This window comes from Passer domesticus, chromosome 13 (genome assembly GCF_036417665.1).
Source record: "Passer domesticus isolate bPasDom1 chromosome 13, bPasDom1.hap1, whole genome shotgun sequence".
NCBI classification, from domain to species: Eukaryota; Metazoa; Chordata; class Aves; order Passeriformes; family Passeridae; genus Passer; species Passer domesticus.
Window position 1 is genome coordinate 483,737 of NC_087486.1, and position 22,987 is coordinate 506,723.

At 53.6% G+C, this 22,987-nt stretch overlaps 1 long non-coding RNA gene across 1 annotated transcript; it reads left to right on the forward strand.

Moving 5' to 3' along the window:
* Positions 1-1,455: 1,455 nt before the first annotated feature.
* On the forward strand, positions 1,456-7,748 carry LOC135280277 (uncharacterized). Its single transcript, XR_010347296.1, has 3 exons — positions 1,456-1,570; positions 3,102-3,300; positions 5,202-7,748. It is a non-coding gene; the product is annotated as an uncharacterized LOC135280277 (long non-coding RNA).
* The last annotated feature ends 15,239 nt before the right edge of the window (positions 7,749-22,987 follow it).

A 22,987-nucleotide genomic window follows, 5' to 3' on the forward strand; every position in this document is an offset into this window, starting at 1 on the left:
GGGGATAGAGCCAGGAGAAGGTCCAGAAGCCCTGCACTTCCCTGGAGGCCCCTTCCTGTCTGGGGCTGCACAGCCCCGACCCTTCAGAGGCAGTGATGAGTCCCGTTGAGTCAGGACTGAGCACAGGCAGAGCAAGGGCTGCACCTCGGAGTTTCATTGTGCCTGTGAGGTGATTGTTGTGTGAGACAGCAGTGATGAACGTCCCTGCAGCACAGCCTGTCCCTCCTGCCTGGGGCGCTCTCAGGGCTCTGATGGGTGGGCAGGACCCCCCTGGCACTGCCAGCCCCCTCCCAGGGCTGCCAGGGCTGCTGGCTCAGTGTGCCCAGAGGGCTCAGGAACTTTCCTGGCCCTGATGCCCAAACCCCACATTTCTGCCATCTGTCACCTTGTCCTGCTTCGACTGCATCTCCCATGTGAGAACTACAGCCCCAAACAGCCCCAGCCCTCCCAGGGATGCCAGCCCCATCCCTGGGCTTGAGCAGCACCTCTGCCCAGAGCAGCTGGGCTGCCCCTGCATCCCTGGCAGTGCCAGGGCCGGGCTGGAGCGCCTGGGACAGTGTGAGGTGTCCCTGCCATGGCAAGGGGGGCACTGGGTGGGATTTAGGCTCTCTCCAGCCCAAGCCACGCTGGGTTTGGGGCTGGAGCTGACAGCAGGGTGACCCCAGGCTGGGGCTGTGTGTCCTGTGGCTGCTGCCACTGGGGTTTGTACCCTCTGAGGCAGCCTGGGGGCAGCTCAGCAGAGCTCCACAGCAGCCCCACGTGTGCCATGAAACTGTGAATTGTCTCCTTTGGAAGGGCTTCATTAGGAAGATTAATGAGGTGTAATTTTGCCCTCATTCACTGTCGTGATACAGAGGGGACACAGTAATTTTCCCAGCTGTGCACAGCAGCGATTGCTCCTCCCCAGGGCTCCGGCAGCGCTGCCTTGTCATCAGTTAAACTGCTCAATCCCAGCAAGTGCTGTTTGTCAGCTTAATTAGCCCGAAAGGAAGCACTCCTTTTAAAACGAGACAACAGTTTTGTTTTTCCCCGAGAAAGACATAATGTTCTCAGCAGAGGCAACTTGTTTAAATGAAAGAGCTTTCGAGCTGAGTTTTGTGTCATTTTAGGCTGCTGCCCACCCTGAAGCCCCCAGCTGTGCCCTGTCCCCATGAGCCACCAGCCTCAGCAGGGCCACACCAGCGCTGAGCCTGGCACTGCCACGCTGCAGGGAGGTAAAGCCCTCCCTGGAGAGCCTGGGCCAGGCTGGGCACTGGGCTCAGCTCCGCAGAACCCCAGGGTCACCGAGCAGATCCCAACACCAGCGAGTCCAGGCTGTGCCCCATCCCCACCTGTCCCCAGCCCAGAGCCCCCAGTGCCACCCCAGCCCTTCCCTGGGCACTGATCCCAGCCGGGGCGTTTCTGTCTCTGGTTTATTGCACAAGAGTTCAGAATTGATTATTTTGCTGTTCTTCCAGGGTAAAACCTTCAGGAGGAAGCTTGGGGGAAGCCACAGGAAGTCCTGACTGGATGTTGGATGTTTGCCCCAGGCACGTGTGACCACAAGGATCACTTCAGCTAAAAACAGTTGGTGAGTGAGGTTTGAGGTAAAATTAAACAAGTGGGAGCTGTGGGAGGGGTGGAACTTTGTAAGGGGGTCAACAATCAGACCCCTGCCCCTATTGCCAGCCTGAGGGAGAGAGCTCCAATAGTCTTCCTTCTGCAGAAAATTACATGATCTTTTAAAAAAATCCCAACAACCCCCCCAAAAAACTACCTTTAAAAAACCCAGTTCTACCTGAACATTCTATTTCAGTCTAGGAAATGTCTCCTCAGTCGCAGGAGCTGGGCTGTAATGAGGATCCCAGCTCTGCATCTTTTTCTTATTTATTATTATTCACACTGGATGTAACAATTGACTTCCATTCAGGGGTTTTTATGGTGTGCTTAAAAATACCAGCTTTTCAGCTGAGATGGCTGGTCTGTGTTTTCTGTCCTAAGCAATTATTTGCCAAGTTAGAGCTCCTGTAAATGGATGTGCCATTTTCCACTGGCACGAGTGGAGGAGTGTGTGGGAGGGAGAGGGGCAGCGGCTGCTCGGGGAGGATGCTCTTCAGAGGGAAGGAGCAGCAGGGGAGGACCCAATCCCTGCGTTTTGGGGTGCTGGGGAGGATGACTGCTTGTTCTGAGGGTGGGGGGAAGGAAGGACAGGGAGCTGGGAGTGCAGTGTCCTCACTGAGCTCTGGAGTGGGCCAGGCTTGCCTGCAGAGATGGGGAAAATCCCAAATCCCCCTCTCCAAGAGGCCTCTGTGCCCACCTGGAAAGGGCTGGTTTGCCCTGGCCCCTCGGGCTGAGCTCTGCAGCTTTGCTGGGCTCTGGTCCTTCGGTGGCACAGCTGGCTCTGGGGCTCTGCTCCTCCTCTCCTTGCTTTCTCATTTCCCCTCCTCCCTTTTAATTCCTCTCCTTTTCTCCTCTTCAATGTGTCAGGCAGCACCAGCCTGGCTGTGCCTCCCTGGGAGCCTCGGGGGTGCCTCTGGCATTTGGGTCAGTTCCCCTTATCACCGAGCCATTAATTGCTTTAATGATGCATTCATTGGGCTTGGAAACACCATAGCAGTGCAATTTAATTTCAAAGATCAATAACTCTTTAACACATTACACCTACACCTCCAGCACGCTGATCTCCTGTGCTGGAGCAGCAGCTGGCTCCAGCCTGGCACCCAGCAGCTTGGCTGGAAGCCCTTGTGGGCAGGGAATGTGGGACAGGGGTTGTTGGCTCAGCCCCTTCTCTTATGGCCACTTCCCCTGGGGCCGGGCAGGGCTGAGGAGCGCCCTGGTCACCTTCATTCTTTGTTCTCATTCAGAGACAGCCCCACTGGGGGTTTGTGCAGAGCCCAGCCCTGCTCAGCCCGTGGGCAGCAGCGAGGAACCAAACCCCAGGAGTGCCAGGCTCAGGGCACAGCCCAGCAGCAGCCCCGGTGACAGGGACGGGCTGTGCCTGCTGTCCCCTCAGCCAGCACTGCCCTGGGCTCGCTGCTGCCCCCTGAGCTGTGAGGGGAGGGCTCTGTGGGGTGACCTGGCCGTGTCTGTGTGTCCGTCTGTGTCCGTCTGTGTGCACACAGAGCAGGGCTGTGTTTGGTTTGGCTCGGGGACAGATGGGAGCAGGAGCAGCAGGGACAGCTGGAAACCTTCCAAGCGCTTACACGAGAGCTGAGCTGCAGAAAGAGCGCGGCTGAAAATGCCTTTATTCCTGGTGGATACAGCTCTCATTACTGGTGTCATCAGCTGGTGCAGCCTTTAATTAAATCATCCCACACTGAGGTAAAGGCACAGCCCAGGCAGAGCCCGGGGTGCCCAGCAGGGCCTGGGCAGGCTGTGGGACCATGGACGGATGGATGGATGGATGGATGGATGGATGGATGGATGGATGGCTGATGGATGGATGGATGATGGATGGATGGATGATGGAAGGATGGATGGATGGATGGATGGATGCATGGATGGATGGCTGATGGATGGATGGATGGATGGATGGATGGATGGATGGATGGATGGATGATGGAAGGATGGATGGATGGATGGATGGATGATGGATGGATGGATGGATGGATGGATGGATGGATGGATGATGGATGGATGGATGATGGAAGGATGGATGGATGGATGGATGGATGCATGGATGGATGGCTGATGGATGGATGGATGATGGATGGATGGATGGATGGATGGATGGATGGATGATGGATGGATGGATGGATGGATGGATGATGGATGGATGGATGGATGATGGATGGATGGATGGATGGATGATGGATGGATGGATGGATGGATGGATGATGGATGGATGGATGGATGATGGATGGATGGATGGATGGATGATGGATGATGGATGATGGATGGATGGATGGATGGATGGATGGATGGATGGATGGATGGATGGATGATGGATGGATGATGGATGATGGATGATGGATGGATGATGGATGGATGGATGGATGGATGGATGGATGGATGGATGATGGATGGATGGATGATGGATGGATGGATGGATGGATGGATGGATGGATGGATGGATGATGGATGGATGGATGGATGGATGGATGGATGGATGGATGGATGGATGATGGAGGCTGTGGGACCATGGGTGGATGGGTGCACAGTGCTGTGCCCTGCAGAGGGGCACTGCCCCCACACCAGCAGCAGAGTGGGCTCAGAGCTGTCCCTGGCACTGGGCAGTGTCCCCTGTGCCACCCAGAGCTCCCCTCTGCAGGGCCAGCACAGACAAGGTGTGCCACGAGGAACATGCCCAGGTACCGTGGGTTCAGGGAGGAAGAGCTTCAGAAGACTTTATCCCAATTATTAATTTTTTTCTTTGAGGAGATTCTACTCGCCCAGTTCAGGGAACACGTTAGGAAAAAGCACATCCAAATGTGCACAATGAAAGCTGACTTTGCCTTCTCCTAGACCCCATTCTCCAGACTCCCCATCCAACCCCTCAGGCTCCAAGGCCCTCAGGAGATCCCTCAGGGGTGCACCATGCCAGGATCAGCTCCCACCGAGTCCCCAGAGGCACAACCTCATCAGGGATGATTCTTCATTAATAGCCTGCCCCACCAATGCACTGAGCTGCTCATTTCCACGGTGCTCCCCCTGCATTAACCAAAAAATCTCCACAGAATCCAGAGAGTGGGAAGTGCTGTTATTCTTGTTTTATGGATGGCAAAATGAGATGCAGAGAGGTTAATAGCAAGTCTAATTGGACAATAATTACCCACTTACCACACTGAAAATTAAGAAATAATCCTCCCATTGTCATTACATCAGCAGAACAGGGCGAGAGCAGTGTTCACGTCCTCCCCATCCCACCGTTTAACCAAACAGCTGACATGCAAATGAAAGCAAACGGAGCACAAGAGCAGATAAATAAATTGTTCTTTCCTTGTTTAACATCTATTTTGCACCACTGAGTCACTCAGGATAGAAGAAAATTATTAAATTTCCTCTGGAATCTATTAGGACATGACAAAACAAAGGCAAGCTCCATTTGTAGAACACATCTGTTGGAAAAGAAATGGAAGAAATAGGATTTAATTACTGCTATGGACTGGTTTCACTTCATTTTTCTGGGGAGGGAGAAAGTGTAGGATAAAAATTTCTGCCTTAAAAAAGACCAGTGCTCTGATAATTCTGTTTCTCCTTATGTTTTGTCTTTCCCATACCAGGCAAGTAAGACCATTATACCAATGGCACCCCCTGAATTGATTTAATACTCTGAATATCGGGTCTTCACTGACTCAGTTTACAAAGGGAATTTTTCTTCCAAGTCAGCACTTAGAAGCTGTTTTGATAAGCACTGGAACGCCAGTTTCAGTGTTACGAATGAAAAGAAATCAGAAGGCACACTGGAGGATGAAGCGCCCGGGGAGCGGTGCTGGAGCCGCTCTGTCTGTGTGGGTGCGCCGTGATCAGCACCGCTGGGTTCGTCTGGGAAGGAAACTCACGAAATTCAGAAGAAACACAAAAGCACTTTGCAGGTGTTCTCAAAAGTAACAGCCAGTGGAAAATCATCGTCTCTATCTGGTCGTGAATTCTGTAGCACAGACGTAGCTTCAGATTAAATCCCATAAAGGCAATCGATAAATCTGCAGAAATCCAGTGCCTGCAATTAAATTCTCTAGAGCTGCTCTCTAAGTACACAAATTGGGAGCACTGAAAGGACCTCTGCCTCTTGATGCATCATTTTTTTGCTGTGAATGCTCCTCCTAATGAAAAATGATGGCAAACAAAAATAGATTTTCTGTCATGGGGGTAATTGTTCTTTTTCTTAGTGCACTCCAAATATTTCTGTAAAGCATCATCTGCTCTTTAAACACATATTGTAGAACATCAATGGAAGTCGATACCTTTTGTCAATGAGTAAAATATTAAAAGTAATGAGCTGACCTGTTTCTTATTTAGCTATTGATCCTGCCTCTCTCAGGCTGGTTTGCCCAAAATGTGCAACGCTGGGGATTTGCTTCCAGAGTCAGACAGAGGAGCTGGGCTGGGGGACTGAGCTCTGCTCAGGGGGGTTCATTCCATGCTCATTCCCATGCTGATGGGGGAATGAAATGATTCTTAAATTGTCTTGAGTAAAACAATCAATGAGGTGCTGAGAGGTGGGGGCTTCCACTGGTTTTATTTACACTGGTGCTGCTGATCGTGGGGAAATGGTACCTTTGGTGTATAGATTTTAATTAAGGCTGTGAACAACCTCCCAGAGATACAACTGAGATTGGAGGGAAAAATTAATTTTTGTGAGTCTGAACTGCCTGTTTTAGTAATTGTGGAGATTAAAAATTGAACTGGGGATTGAAGATACTAGATTAAATAAACAGCGCAGTATTTTAAGTTATATTCAGTGCTGCTGGAAGTGAATTGGGTAAGTGGCTGGCCCAGGAGGGGAAGGGAGGGCAGGAATTGTTGTGGCTTTGGTCACGCTTCTGAGGCCTGACCTGTGCAATTCACCCCTAAAGGGATCAATCTGATGTGCTTGGAAATGCTCCTGGGCAGGCGCTGCTCTGGGAGCCCATTGCTGTGGGAACGGAATTCCCCCCAGACTGAAATTCCCCCCCAGACTGAAATTCCTCCCCAGACTGAAATCTGAAATTTCCACCTCCTTACGATGGATAACACGGGGCAATGAGTCTTTCTGCTGGCTCTTTGCTCCCGGCCCCTCGTGCCTGGTGTCCAGCCGGAGCTGGCCAGGAGCCCAGGCAGAGCCAGGAGGGTGTGAGCTGCACTGGGCAGAGCACAGAGCTCCTCAGGAGCAGGCACAGCTGGCAGCACTGCCAGTGGCCCGGGGAAGTGTTTGGAGTGTGTTTTCCCTGAGAACAAGGTGACTTTAGCAGTTTCCCTGTCGCTGAGGTGCTGCTGCCCCACAGCCCGAGCCCTGCCCGGCACAGGGACGGCTCCTGCCCTGCTCCTGCCCCTCCTGGGGCAGATTCCTCCCACGGGGCTGCAGCCCTGTCACTTACAGCTGTGCTGGCTGTTTCCTCTCCCAGCTCCTTGTCCCAGCTCTGACTCTGGGTGGCCGTGGGCTGGTGGCTGCCAGCAGTGGCCAGTGGCTGGGGAGGCCAGAAGTGACCAATGGCCAGGAATCCTGCCCAAAACCGTCTCCTCATGGTCAACTCACCAGTCAGTACCTAAAGTACGTTGAAAAACTGCACTAAGCTCAGTTAAAATGCTGGCTATCTCACCAGAACGTAATCAGCCATTCTTTTTTTTGGTTTATTTCACCTTAAGTTTTATGCTTTTATATACTGGGATTCTTTTTATACCTCACAAGAATTAGAGACAATTTTAGTGGATTTTCAGTTTTATTGGGGTCAAGACTTTCAGTGAGGCAGAACTGTGGTGAAGGGCAGGGTGTGATTTTGGATTAACCCTTTTCCTGCCAGTACAGACGGTGCCTCAGTCACAGCAGCTGCCATCCCTTGTCTTGGCCAGCCTGGACCTGCTCCAGAGGTGTGGACAGCAGCTCAGGCAGACACTGCTGTAGGCAGCCCAGAAATGTCCCAGGGACGGAAGGGATAAGGACAAGGTTACTGTCTGGGGGCTTTGGATCCCTCCCATCTGCTGTCAAGGTAAAGTCTCTCCTAATGTTGCAGAAACTTTCAAATCCCCACAGAAACTGTGTGTGAAGAGGGGGAGTTATTGGCAGTTCAGCAGTGATAGAGCAGGAGAGAGAGTAAATGCTAAATGCATTTTACTATACGACAAATTTTCAGTTTATGGCATACCAATACATCAAGAAAAGTTGCCTGCTTCTGGCCAGGAAAATGTCATTCATTTTGCTATTCATATTGCTTGGCAAAGAAGCGCCGTGCTCGTGGTTATTTACACTGGGCCAGCTCTGGGAAAGGCTGCAGTGCCTCCCTGCCCTCCTGCTTGCTGCAGAATTCCTGCTCTTCCCAGCAGGGCTGCGGGGCCAGGACCTGGATCCCCCCGGAGCCCTCTGCAGACAGGTCTGGGGTGCCCTGGGACAGGGACAGCAGGGACAGGGACAGGGACAGGGACAGCAGGGAGAGCCCTGGGACAGGGACAGGGACAGGGACAGGGACAGGGACAGGGACAGCAGGGACAGGGACAGGGACAGGGACAGGGACAGCAGGGAGAGCCCTGGGACAGGGACAGGGACAGGGACAGGGACAGCAGGGAGAGCCCTGGGACAAGGTGGGTCACCCCTGGAGCCCTCTGCAGACAGGTCTGGTGTGCCCTGGGACCAGGACAGCATTGAGTGCCCTGGCTGGGACAGGATGCTCCTCCCTGGGGTGGGACCCCTGGGAAGCCAGGGCTGAGCAGAGAATCGTGGCTGGCAGGGTTCACTCAGGGATTCAGTGCTTGTGAGTGCTGCTGGCAATTACTGGAGTGAGATAAAAGTGTTCCAGGAGGAGAGGAGCAGCCAGGAGAAAACAGCCCCTCGGAGCGTGCAGAGGAGTGTCTTGGTTTTACAGCTGCACACAGCAGCCATCAAAATGCCACCTGCACACCCTGGCTGCTACCTGAGGCTGCACAGATCCCCTGAGCCTGCAGCATGCAGAAAGTGCTCATTTAATGAAGCAGCCTCTGTCTGTGCATCCAGGAGGCTCGACAAGTGAGGTACAGGGTTTGTATGGCCAATGCCTGCTCACAGCAGAGGACAAGGATTCATTTCACCACAGCCACCAGCTTTAATTGTTACAGATGAGCAGGAAGTGTTCAGACTAAGTTCAGGTGCTCTCAGGAGTGGTTTGTGGACGTGCAGGTCCTTGTAGGGTGTTTGTTAGCCCTGGGCAGGCTGAGCACAGGCAGATGGTGCAGGATTTTAGGGGTGTCAGTGCAGAACCACTCCCAGAACCCCTGCCGGGCTGGGGTGGGCTGGAAGGACCTCGGAGCCCGTCCTGCTCCCCCTGCCAGGGCAGGGACAGCTCCCACCAGAGCAGGCTGCTCCAAGGATGCTCCAGCTGGTGCCCGTGCCCCTCTGCAGAGGTCTGTCTGTCCGTCTGTCCCTCACACCCCGGGGCTGAGGTGGGGAGATGGCAGGAAAGAATAGGCTATTTTTATTTCAGTGTGCATCAAATCCTGGTTTTATAACTTATTAATGATGAATTGATCTCAGGAGATATTAACTCTGTATTTACAGAGTGTTTAGACATGCTGGGGGCTGTTTTAAATGTACCAGCTGCTCCGTGCTGATTTAAGTACACAGATGTTCTTATTAGCATAACATTCAAATTCGATGCCCTCCTTATCTGCATCCTGCCAAAGCACAAAAACAGCGGCTCCACAGCCCGGAGCTCCAGGCAGGAGCAGCCTTTCCTCTCCTGGGACCTCCTCAGCTCCCTGTCCCATTATCCCACCCCATCCCACCCCATCCCACCCCATCCCATCCCATCCCATCCCATCCCATCCCATCCCATCCCATCCCATCCCATCCCATCCCATCCCATCCCATCCCATCCCATCCCATCCCATCCCATCCCATCCCATCCCATCCCACCCCATCCCACCCCATCCCACCCCATCCCATCCCATCCCATCCCATCCCATCCCATCCCATCCCATCCCATCCCATCCCATCCCATCCCATCCCATCCCATCCCACCCCATCCCATCCCACCCCATCCCATCCCATTATCCCAGGGATGGCAGAGGGGTTTTTTTGGGGTGATCTGGTGCAGCCTCGGGCTCAGGGCTGGGTCCCAGTGAACCCAGGGTGGGGGTGACACCGGGCTTGGTGTGTGCTCCGGGGGGTTTGCAGCTGTTTGAGCTGCTTGCATTTGTTTGCAGGTGTTTGCAGCTCTTTGTTTGCAGCTGTTTGCAGCTGTTTATTTGCAGCTGTTTGCAGCTGTTTATTTGCAGCTGTTTGTTTGCAGGTGTTCAGCCAGGGCAGCTCCTGCCTGTCCAGCACAGCCTCCAAAGGACCTTTTGCTCCTCAGTTTCGCTTTTCCATTCCAATTTCGACATTATGTCACAGAGAAACAACCAAATCTCTTCATTATTTCACCTACCCACAAACAGGAGTTGTACAGAATTCCACCAGGAAATCTCCGTTCATTTCAGCTCGGCCTTCCAGAATGTAGGAACAGCCACCTGGACTGATGAATGTTTTAGGCCAGTATCCAATTTTAACTTCATTATTTTTAAACTTTTTTTTCCCAATTGGCCTTCCAGCATGCTTTATGACTGTTAAAGCATTTTGGTCCCCAGCCCTTCTCTCACTGGGATATTTTATAATTATATATGTAGATGTATTTATATATATAGATGTGTGTATATATATATATACATATATATATATATAAAATAATATATAAATATATATGTATATATATATAACATATGTATATATGTGTATATATTATATATATTATTATATAGAAATATAAATGTATATATAAAATATGTATAGATGTGTATAGATATTAGATATATTATAATATATAAATATATAAAATATGTATATATGTGTATATATAAAAACTATATATAAAATAGATGTATCTATATAAAATATGTATATATATGTGTATATATATATGTGTATATATTATCTATATTATAATATAGAAATATAAATGTATATATAAAATATGTTTATGTATATATATGTAATATATAAAATATATATGTGTATATATGTATATATGTATACACACATATAAATATACATACACATACATACATATGCCCCGAGCCCCGAGCACAGCCAGCCCGCAGCCGCAGCCCCAGCGCCGCCTCGCACCGAGCAAGGGCGCCGTAAACAGCTGAGAGCAGATCTGGGCCTGGGGACTGCAAATAAGCACCCAGCAGGGCTGTTAAAAGTTGCTTGCTGAAGAGAAAAATATGATTCTTCCAGTTTTATGGGCCGTGTTCAGATGGCTCTTACTCCTGCGCCGTAAATCCAATTTTCACATAGATTAAATGGAGAGGCAGCAGAGGCTCTGCTGAATAATGCACGGCTGTGGTGGATCTGTGAGGGACAGGGATGGATCCACCCCTGCTCACCCCTGGGCTGCTCCCTGCCACCCTGGGCTGTGACTGACCACTCTGGGGCTGTGACTGACCACCCTGGGCTGCTCCCTGCCACCCTGGGCTGTGACTGACCACTCTGGGGCTGTGACTGACCACTCTGGGCTGTGACTGACCACTCTGGGCTGTGACTGACCACCCTGGGCTGCTCCCTGCCACCCTGGGCTGTGACTGACCACTCTGGGCTGTGACTGACCACCCTGGGCTGCTCCCTGCCACCCTGGGCTGTGACTGACCACTCTGGGGCTGTGACTGACCACTCTGGGCTATGACTGACCACCCTGGGGCTGTGACTGACCACCCTGAGCTGTGACTGACCACCCTGAGCTGTGACTGACCAGTCCCCCTCTGCCTCAGCTGCCCTGCTGAAAGGGTTAATCTGACAGAACCACGCTGTTCTCCTGAGCCACGGGCTGGCTCCTGCGATCTGATTTTCCAGTCTGAGCGTGGCAGATGTGTGAGTGGGAGGGCTGTGAGGGAAGGGGGGGCTGTTGTTGTTTGTAAGGTGACCAAAATCTGCTCCACCAGATTGAATCTAACCCAGTTCCAGCCCTGGGTGCTGACAGCTGACACGGCACTGCTGTCACCGGGGAACAGAGGGGGGAGAGAGCCTGGGGGGTCCCCCGGCCATGTCCTGGGCACAGGGATGGTGTGGGAGCAGCTCCTGGGCACAGGGATGGGGTGGGAGCAGCTCCCGGGCACAGGGATGGGGTGGGAGCAGCTCCCGGGCACAGGGATGGGGTGGGAGCAGCTCCCGGGCACAGGGATGGGGTGGGGGCAGCTCCCGGGCACAGGGATGGGGTGGGAGCAGCTCCCGGGCACAGGGATGGGGTGGGAGCAGCTCCCGGGCACAGTTTTGGTGTGGGAGCAGCTCCCGGGCACAGTTTTGGTGTGGGAGCAGCTCCCGGGCACAGTTTTGGTGTGGGAGCAGCTCCCGGGCACAGGGATGGTGTGGGAGCAGCTCCCGGGCACAGGGATAGGGTGGGGGCAGCTCCCAGGGCTGGTTTGGTGTGGGAGCAGCCCTTCCCACCATCCCTGATCCCGAGAGCTGCTCCCCCAGCCCTGGCACAGACTCTCCCTGTGCCCCCCGGCACAGACTCCCCTCGTGCCCCCTGCCCCGTGCTCCCTGCCTGGGGGATTTGCAGTGCTTTCCCTGGAAATGTGTCTCACTTTAAGGTTCAGGTGCTGGGAAGGTCAGAGCCCTGCCCTGAGCTGGGCCTAACAGAGGAAAGCTGTGCTAACACACCCAGCTTCAGAAAGCTTTTCCCTTGGCTGGTGCCTGGGCAGGAGCTGGAGGAAAGCTGAATTTTCTTTGTCATCCTTTTCTTTCTGTTCTCCTTTTAGAATAATCTGTTATTAATAGATAATTTAACAGACAATAGTAATAGATAATAATCCTATTAGAATAATTAGAATTATTCTGCACAAAACAATCTTTACAAACATCATCTTTCTTTACTCTCCAAAATGAGTCTCTGCCTTGGAGTTGTTGGTGAGGGAGCACGGAGCAGCTTGTGACTGACAGGGTTTCTCTGCCACGAACAAATGCAAGTTCCTGACCTTGGGGAGTCCCCTCACAGCCCTCTGTGGGCTCGGGGAGGTGCCTCTGGGTATATCTTCTTTAAATCAGCACAGAGCTGCCCTTGTACCACTGCTGTGTCCAGAACTGCCAGTCACAGGCGGGAGCAGGTTGTTTTTAGGGGTTGTTTTTGCTCCGTCCCTTTTAACTTTCTCTGGGTTTGCAAATTAAAAGAATCTTTCCCATCAGACTCAATTTCCACTTCAAATGAGGAGTGTTTAGGCTGGGGAAAAACCTCTTCAGACTGCTCAGGGACTGAGCAGTGCTGTTTGTGGGAATGGGCCATGGAAGAGACATGGAACATTCTGGAGCAGAGCTGGAACATTCTGGAGCAGAGGTGGAACATTCTGGAGCAGTGTGGGAAGGGCCATGGAGCAGGGATGGAACGTTCTGGAACAGAGCTGTGTTTTTGGGATAGGGCTGTGGAGCAGGAACATTCTGGAGCAGAGCTGGAACACTCTGGAGCAGACACGGAACATTCTGGAGCAGTGCTGTTTGTGGGAAAGGGCCATGGAGCAGACATGGAACATTCTGGAGCAGAGATGGAACATTCTGGAGCAGAGATGGAACATTCTGGAGCAGTGGGAAGGGCCATGGAGCAGTGCTGGAACATTCTGGAGCAGTGGGAAGGGCCATGGAGCAGTGCTGGAACATTCTGGAGCAGTGGGAAGGGCCATGGAGCAGGGATGGAACATTCTGGAGCAGTGGGAAGGGCCATGGAGCAGGGATGGAACATTCTGGAGCAGGGATGGAACATTCTGGAGCAGTGGGAAGGGCCATGGAGCAGAGGTGGAACATTCTGGAGCAGTGGGAAGGGCCATGGAGCAGAGCACACATGGGCACGCTGCGGGCAGCGTGTTTCCACAGCGCTGGCCCAGGGAGGGGACGGATCCGTTCTGCGGCTCAGGGGCTCTCTGTCACCCGGTTTCCTCTCCTTCAACGCCCCTGCTCGTCACCCTGCTGCCCCCCTGCAGCCCCTCCCGAGGGCTGGCACCCCGTCTGTGGGTCGGGCAGCGGCAGCAGCGCTTCCCTGCCCGAGCAGGCTGGGAATGATCCCATCCATCATGCACGGCTCCTTGCAGGGGTGTCACAGCGAGATCACCGTGCTCGTGCAAGGAAGACTCTGTTGTATTTGCTGAACAGTCTCAGGGCTGCCACGTCCCCACCCTCCTGCAGCTGGTGGCTCGTGCTCAGCTTTGCTCTGTTCCCAGCCCCGTCCCTCAGTTAATCCTTCATCCCTGCACGAGCCCTCAGGTGTCATCTCCTGTGCTGGCTCACCGTGTCTGCTTTGTGATTAATCTGTCTCATGCCTGAGCCCTGAACCCATTTAAACAGCCTCAGCAGCCTGGGACTTCCTACAAGGTTTTCCATTTTCTTTTCTTATTTACTGTAGAAAATTGCTGATGGAAGAAAAAGAGAAGTTCCCCTTTGGCTCGTTGCCCACAGCTTGAAGGGATGAGGAGCTCAGGTCCATCTGGCTGAGGTGGGAAGGCAGGAACAAAAAGGGAAAGATGAGAGTGAGAACATCTGGATTTCGGTCCCAAGGTGTCCCTGTAACAGATTGAAGCCCTGAAACACCAAACCCACCACATTAAGTTGTCCTGGTCCGTGTGGCCCCTGCTGAAAAAGGATGGAGAGAGGGGAAGGAGGATAAACAGGGAGCTCACAGAATATTAACCAATGCCAGGCTGTCCCTCAGCAGCTGGGTCCAGCAAGCTTGGGTTTCCTCTGGAGTCAGGGAATGTTTCCAGCCTGTCCTGGTGCCCTTTGCAAGGCTCTTCATGTGACCTGCTCATGTCCTGAACTCCTGAAGGCTCTGAGATGGTGGAGTCCAGCCGTCCCACAAGAGCCCTGGGTGTGCTCGGGAGGTGCAGCAGCTCCCACAGCTCAGTGCAATGACCTCAGCAAAAAGTTTTCTGCCCTGGAATACTTGGAGGTGACCTAGAAAGCAAATACATAAGGTTTTTATGGCTGGAGTGTTTATCACCGTGTCTCAGCAGTGTCTCATGATGTGAGTAACAGTTATAAAAGCACTTGGAGCTTATTTGACAGTAAATGTTTTGTGGCCATTCTCTATTTCTTCCCCGTGTATTTTGAGCTGTGCCATCAGTGTTTTTGGGCACCTGAGCCCGGGGTGCAGGGCTGTGCTGGGGGAGATGGTGCCTGCCCAGCCACAGGGGCTGGGGGGCTCTGGGGGGGTCTAGAGGGGCTGGGGGCTCTGGGACAGCTGGGGGTGCTCTGGGGCACCACGGGCTGCTGCTGCTGCTGCTGGCACATCTGTATTGAAGGTGGCACGGGGCTGCCGTGCTGAAACATCTGGAATAACGCTTGCTCTTGGAACTGCTGGCCTGGAGCAGGAATAATTCTGAGTGAGCCCTGAAAGAGCATCAGGGCCCATCCCTGGAGTGCCAGGGAAGGGCTGGAGGTGGCACTCAGGGCTCTGGGCTGGGGACAGGGTGGCATTGGGCACAGCTGGGACTCGGTGGTCCTGGGGGTCTTTTCCAACCTCAGTGATCTTGGGGGGAGTCCCCTGTGCATCCGACTGCTCCTTGTCAGAGCAGCAATTAAATCATGGAGCAATTCAATCATCAAGGAAAAGCATGTGGAGAAAGGGAAGACAGTTTGAGAACAGGGAGTATCATTTTTTCCCTTGTCTTTTCCAGTAAGCGTTGTGGAAATCAAGGGAAGGTTTAGATGGCAGGCACTTAACCACTAAAGATTTTTGCAAGAGTCATTTCCACAAATGTCTTACAGCCCTTCTATAGATCGGGAGCCTGTGCTTTTAATGGACTGACAAATGCAGACCAGCCCCAGCTGGCTGCTGCTCTGGTGCTTGGCTATCCAGATAAGAGGAATGCTTTCCTTTGATTGAGATCTTAAATCAATTGTTCCTTTACCCCGTGGCTGCTGGTTATTATCCAAGGAGAAGATAAAGTTCAGACGGTAAATTGTTAATATTGTAAGAAAAATATCTGTTGTGTCCTGCTTAAAGTTTGCTGTCTGGATGAAATACGCCCTGCTATAATATTTCCAGCTGTGTGCCATCCATCAGGGCAGTGGCAGCGCTGCCTGTGGCCTGCACTGCCAGCTCTGTGAGCAGCTCTGGGCTCTGCCTGCTCCGGGCACAGGGCGGGGGCTCGGCTGGCACAGGGCTGAGCCACGGGCACGGGGCAGGAGGGCAAGGAGAGAGCTGTGCACAGCCCTGGCATCCTGGGCACTGCCCTCCCCTCCTGCAGCTCCTCCGCAGGGCCGGGCTCTCCCATGTCCTGCTGTCCCCTTGTGTGTTGTCCCTCTGTCCTGCTGTCCCTGTGTCCTGCTGTCCCATGTCCTGCTGTCCCTGTGTCCTGCTGTCCCCCTGTCCTGCTGCCCCCATGTCCTGCTGTCCCCGTGTCCTGCTGTCCCTGTGTCCTGCTGTCCTTGTGTCCTGCTGTCCCATGTCCTGCTGTCCCCGTGTCCTGCTGTCCCCCCATCCTGCTGTCCCCATGTCCTGCTGTCCCCATGTCCTGCTGTCCCCGTGTCCTGCTGTCCCATGTCCTGCTGTCCCTGTGTCCTGCTGTCCCCCTGTCCTGCTGTCCCCATGTCCTGCTGTCCCTCTGTCCTGCTGTCCCCCTGTCCTGCTGTCCCCCTGTCCCCATGTCCTGCTGTCCCTGTGTCCTGCTGTCCCCCTGTCCTGCTGTCCCCCTGTCCTGCTGTCCCAGCGCTGTCCCCAGCCAGCAGCACTGGCAGTGTGGAGTCCTTAGATGCTTCCCGGGATTACTCATTCATTATTCATTGCCTTTTTGAGTTCCATGACTACAGTAAGAAATGAAAACTATTTGGAGGCTCTTCCTTTATAGCTGTGTTACCAAAGATACCAAATTTTCTCTCAAGCACTCACAACACATTGTCTCACATTTGCTTCCCAAATGAGCACCAACTGTAATCCCTCATCTACTCATCCCTGATTTACTTGGGGTCCTAATATTTCAGCTCCCTTTGCTATTGAATTTTCACCTCTTGTCATTGAGAGGAATAGTTCTGTTATTTGGTAATGGTGACTCATGTTGTACCTTATGAACTTTAACTGCTCTCAGGGTCATTCTCCTGACAAATTGCTCCGGGCTGTTGCAGTAATTATTTGTCCTTGGGAAGATGCATATGCTGTATCAAAGGTACCTAAAGAATAAAACAATCTTCAGTATTAAAATGTCTGGTCTGCCACTGGAAGATTAAATGCTCATCCTTGTGACCAGTTCACGCCAGTCCTTGAGAAGCAGAGACCAGCACTAAAACTGACTCAGGAAAGGCTGTGAGAGAAGGTGTGTAATTAACATGAATGCATATAATTAGTTCTGATACGCTCCTATTTTCATTTCAGTTTTGTGTTTCAGATCTGACAGCGATCACCAAGGAAACTAAAATCTGCTGGTGGCTGTTCACATCCCCAGCCAGGGAAAGGCTCCTGGCTGTTCCCATCCCCAGCAGGCACAGGCTCCTGGCTGTTCCCATCCCCAGCAGGCACAGGCTGCTCCTGGCTGTTCCCAACCCCAGCAGGCACAGGCACTGCTGGCTGTTCCCATCCCCAGCAGGCACAGGCACTGCTGGCTGTTCCCATCCCCAGCAGGCACAGGCACTGCTGGCTGTTCCCATCCCCAGCAGGCACAGGCTGCTCCTGGCTGTTCCCATCCCCAGCAGGCACAGGCACTGCTGGCTGTTCCCATCCCCAGCAGGCACAGGCACTGCTGGCTGTTCCCATCCCCAGCAGGCACAGGCTGCTCCTGGCTGTTCCCATCCCCAGCAGGCACAGGCACTGCTGGCTGTTCCCATCCCCAGCAGGCACAGGCACTGCTGGCTGTTCCCATCCCCAGCAGGCACAGGCTGCTCCTGGCTGTTCCCATCCCCAGCAGGCACAGGCTGCTCCTGGCTGTTCCCATCCCCAGCAGGCACAGGCTCCTGGCTGTTCCCATCCCCAGCAGGCACAGGCTCCTGGCTGTTCCCATCCCCAGCAGGCACAGGCTCCTGGCTGTTCCCATCCCCAGCAGGCACAGGCACTGCTGGCTGTTCCCATCCCCAGCAGGCACAGGCTGCTCCTGGCTGTTCCCATCCCCAGCAGGCACAGGCACTGCTGGCTGTTCCCATCCCCAGCAGGCACAGGCTGCTCCTGGCTGTTCCCATCCCCAGCAGGCACAGGCTGCTCCTGGCTGTTCCCATCCCCAGCAGGCACAGGCACTGCTGGCTGTTCCCATCCCCAGCAGGCACAGGCTGCTCCTGGCTGTTCCCATCCCCAGCAGGCACAGGCTGCTCCTGGCTGTTCCCATCCCCAGCAGGCACAGGCTCCTGGCTGTTCCCATCCCCAGCAGGCACAGGCTGCTCCTGGCTGTTCCCATCCCCAGCAGGCACAGGCACTGCTGGCTGTTCCCATCCCCAGCAGGCACAGGCACTGCTGGCTGTTCCCATCCCCAGCAGGCACAGGCTGCTCCTGGCTGTTCCCATCCCCAGCAGGCACAGGCTGCTCCTGGCTGTTCCCATCCCCAGCAGGCACAGGCACTGCTGGCTGTTCCCATCCCCAGCAGGCACAGGCTGCTCCTGGCTGTTCCCATCCCCAGCAGGCACAGGCACTGCTGGCTGTTCCCATCCCCAGCAGGCACAGGCACTGCTGGCTGTTCCCATCCCCAGCAGGCACAGGCTGCTCCTGGCTGTTCCCATCCCCAGCAGGCACAGGCTGCTCCTGGCTGTTCCCATCCCCAGCAGGCACAGGCACTGCTGGCTGTTCCCATCCCCAGCAGGCACAGGCTGCTCCTGGCTGTTCCCATCCCCAGCAGGCACAGGCTCCTGGCTGTTCCCATCCCCAGCAGGCACAGGCACTGCTGGCTGTTCCCATCCCCAGCAGGCACAGGCTGCTCCTGGCTGTTCCCATCCCCAGCAGGCACAGGCACTGCTGGCTGTTCCCATCCCCAGCAGGCACAGGCACTGCTGGCTGTTCCCATCCCCAGCAGGCACAGGCACTGCTGGCTGTTCCCATCCCCAGCAGGCACAGGCACTCCTGGCTGTTCCCATCCCCAGCAGGCACAGGCTGCTCCTGGCTGTTCCCATCCCCAGCAGGCACAGGCACTGCTGGCTGTTCCCATCCCCAGCAGGCACAGGCTGCTCCTGGCTGTTCCCATCCCCAGCAGGCACAGGCACTGCTGGCTGTTCCCATCCCCAGCAGGCACAGGCACTCCTGGCTGTTCCCATCCCCAGCAGGCACAGGCTGCTCCTGGCTGTTCCCATCCCCAGCAGGCACAGGCTCCTGGCTGTTCCCATCCCCAGCAGGCACAGGCTCCTGGCTGTTCCCATCCCCAGCAGGCACAGGCACTGCTGGCTGTTCCCATCCCCAGCAGGCACAGGCACTCCTGGCTGTTCCCATCCCCAGCAGGCACAGGCTCCTGGCTGTTCCCATCCCCAGCAGGCACAGGCTCCTGGCTGTTCCCATCCCCAGCAGGCACAGGCTCCTGGCTGTTCCCATCCCCAGCAGGCACAGGCTCCTGGCTGTTCCCATCCCCAGCAGGCACAGGCACTGCTGGCTGTTTCCATCCCCAGCCAGGCACAGGCTCCTGGCTGGGGATGCTGCTCCTTAGCTGGGGCTGAGGGAGGCAGGGCAGGAATTCCAAGGTCCCTTCCTGGCCCTGCACAGGTCTGGGGGTGTCCAGCAGCAGGACCAGCTCTGACTCTGCCTTTGGGGGCTGCCAGAGCAGCAGGGCTCCGGGAAGGAGAGCAAACCCCACTTCCAAACAAACAAAGGGGAAACTGCAGCAAAGTCACAGCTGGGATGTGGCAGAATCGGGTGAGGGAGCAGCAGAGTGAAGGAGCTGTGCCCTGGCAGATCCCTGCACCCCAGGGAAGGAGCCAGAGCCTCCCCCGCTCTGCTGCCCAGGCCAATCGCTGGCCCCACACAGCCCAGTTCCCACACTGGCCCCACACAGCCCAGTTCCCACACTGGCCCCTCAAAGCCCTCTTCTTTCCCCTCTCTTTAACCCAGATTTGTGGCTTGGCTGCTGTGCTGCTGTGACAGATGCTGAGGGAGGCTGACAATGTTTCTGGTGTGAAAAGCAGGACTTCTTTGCTGACAAGCTGTTAAAGGCAAGATTTACTGTTATGAGGCTGGTTCTCCTCTGGGTCATTTTTGAGAGGGAGCGACTGGCTCTGTTGGCTGGGGAGGTCCAGGGGTGTCTCCCTGCTCTGGGCACAGGGACAGGGCAGCCTGGCAGTCAGTGCCATCCCATGGGAAGCAGGATGGTGTCCTGTTCCACCCCCCAGTGCAGGCTGTTGGTTTCTGGCGTGCCTGCCCTGCAGGGTTTGTGCTCTTCCTGCTGTGGCAGGAACAGGATGGCAGCTGTCAATCCAGGCTGAATGAGAGGCTTTTTGTTCTTCAAAGGCACTTTGGGGATTGAGTGATCTTTTTGGCTGTTAACAGAATTTACAGAGCTGTGCAGCTCCAGTTGCAAACATTCACCTGCAGTGCGGCTCCCTCCTGCACCACATTCCTGCTGCTTCCATTGGCAAGGATCAATAAGAGCTGTATGAGGAGACATAAATAAATGTATATCTGGTAACGAGGGGTAAAAGGCTCTTCAGAGCAAGTTGGCCTCATACATTTCTACTTGTCTGTGCATTTTTTCATGTTTTGGCTAAATATTCAGCTCTGCACATTGTCCCCCTCACCCTGGATGAATGTGGCCTCTCCAAGCTCTCTTCCACGTGCTTTCAGCGTTTTGCAGCGTCAGATGTTGCTCACAGCTGTAAGAGCAATTACCTTTTATGCTCCTTTAAAGGCAGAGCAATGGAGAGCACTCCCATCTGCAGGAGGAGGCGCTGCTGGAGGGGCCCAGCCCGGGGAGCTGCTCTGGCTCTGCTGGGCGCTGCCAGAGCTGCTCGTGCTCGGGGAGCTGATGAGCCCCTCTGCAGGCTGTCATCATTCACACCAATCCGTCTTTCAGATCATCTTCCACAGACACTCCAGATTAAATTTTCGTCATTATCATGATAGAGCTGGATGAATAAGTGGCACATCTGCTCGTGAAGTGCTTTATTATCTGTTCTGATGAGGTTTTGGATGAATAGCGGGATGACTTAAACACGGAGCAGAGAAACGCACACAGGTTTGTGCATCATCTTAAATTCATGGCCAGCGGTGCCAACTCAAGGCATCTGATTTTATACAGAAGAGGTAATTATTAATTAGTGATTTGGGCCAATCTATCATGAGGGCCAGCTTAATGAAGTGGCAAGAGGAGACGGAGCAAACCTGACTGTGGAACAGCACTAATGAAGCCCCACACATTGTTAAACTGGTTCTTGTTCCATCACTGCAAAGGAAAACTCCATAAATATTTTATAAACACTCCATTCTGGCCATGTAAAACCAAATTGCACCAATAAATCCATTTATCCAGAAGTTATTTCCTAATCTCCTCCAGCTGCATCCCTTACAAAGGAGGACTGATCCTGTGTCTGTCAAAGAGACAAAAGGGCTGAGTGAGGGTAGAGGAGAGTTCCACGGACACTCCTGAGCTCCAGAGCTTCCCTCAGGATCCCCTTCTGCTGCCGGCTGCTCTCACAGGCAGCCAAGGCTTTCCAGCTCAGGCTCCCTTGTGGAGGGGAATTTTTCTCTTCCACAAGTTTTGCTGCAAGTCCTGAGGAAATGCCCCAGTCCCAGAAAAGGAAGCCTGCTGCAGAGCTTGATACAAAAATCCAGAATCCCTGAATGGTTTGGGTTAGAAGGACCCTAAATCCCACCCAGTGCCACCCTGCCATGGCAGGGACACCTCCCACTGTGCCAGGTGCTCCCAGCCCCAGTGTCCAACCTGGCCTTGGGCACTGCCAGGGATGCAGGGGCAGCCACAGCTGCTCTGGGCACCCTGTGCCAGGGCTCCACCCTTGCAGGGAACAATCCCTAATTCCCAGTCTCCCATGCAGCCCTGTCCCCTGGCACTGGGAGCCATTCCCTGTGTCCTACAGGTAAGAGTTAATAACCACAGACTGTGCTTATTAAATTGGCCCCTATAGATGAGGCCAAACAAAGTCTCACATTCCTGCAGGACCTTTAAATGTTCATTTTGGGTGTGTAAGCTCTGAGGCCGGGTCGGGGAGGAGTCCATCCCTGCTCCCAACCCCTGGAGCCCGGGGCAGAGGCTGCAGGAGCCACGGGGCAGCTGCAGCCCCGGGGATCTCAGCCAGGGAATGAGAACACCAGAGGCTGCAGGTCACAGGGCGCCAGTCTGGGGATGTGACAGCAACACTCAGCACGGCACCTTGGCAGGTGCTGCTCGCAGCAGTAGAAATCTCAAACGTCTCCGGTTGTTGCCTGGATAACTACAAAGCAATTAAGGGTTTTTGTCAGCTTTTATGGACGAACAAATCTGACCCTGCCCTCAGCAAGCTGAAATCCCCGGGCAGCACCAGGGGTGACAAACACCAGGAGGAGGCTCCTTATCCCTGCGGCCTCTGCCAAGCCAGGTGCCCACCAGGGAGGGATCCCGGTGGATTTCTGGGGGAATTTCACAGGAGAGAAGAGCAGGGCAGGGAGTGGCTGTGGGGAGGGCTCTGCTGCACACAGCACCAGATTTCTCATTTAATAGAGAAAAAAATCTCAACTAATCCCTTTTGATGGTCTTTTGCGGTCTAGAACTATGTGAAAATATTTAACTTCCATCTAAAGTACATAGGGAAAGTTAATTTAATATATCACTTAAAGAACAGGTCATTGTACACCCAACTCTCTGCCTTATTAAGGCATTAAGAGTTTAATGTGGGGCTTGAGCTGGGATCTGGGAGAGCAGAGCCATTCCCTGCCTCCAGGCTCAGGCCTGCAGAATCTCTCCATTAAAACATGTTAATATTTTATTAAAAATATCAATTGAATATTGGCACTTGCAAAAAGAGTGCAGAAAATACAGCTTGCCCCAGAATGTACTCAGGCTAGGCTGATGCCTACACATTTTGAGATTTTTTCTTTCCTTATAACTTTCCCAGATTTAGCAAAGGTCTTTACTATGGCTTTCTGAAGGAGGGAGGATTCAAAACCAAATGTTTTGGATCCTCTCTGTTGTAGGAATTTTAAATGTTTCGGAAGTGTTCTACTGCTCAGCCCAGACCATTGTTTTTGAGCTCTGCCACAGTGGCAGATCCTGCACAGAACATTTTTGTCTCCTTCTGAAGATAGCATCAATCACGTCTGCTCCTGACAAGCCCCGAGGAGAAGAACATTTATCAGTATCTATTAGAACAGTCTAAAAAAATTCTAGAAATGACATTTCATGGTGAGGGTATGATCTGGTTGGAAAATAGCAGAAGTTTGATGCTTTCCCTCAAGAATTCTGCGCTGCCTCCTTATATAGCTGCTGTCATCACACCCTCCCC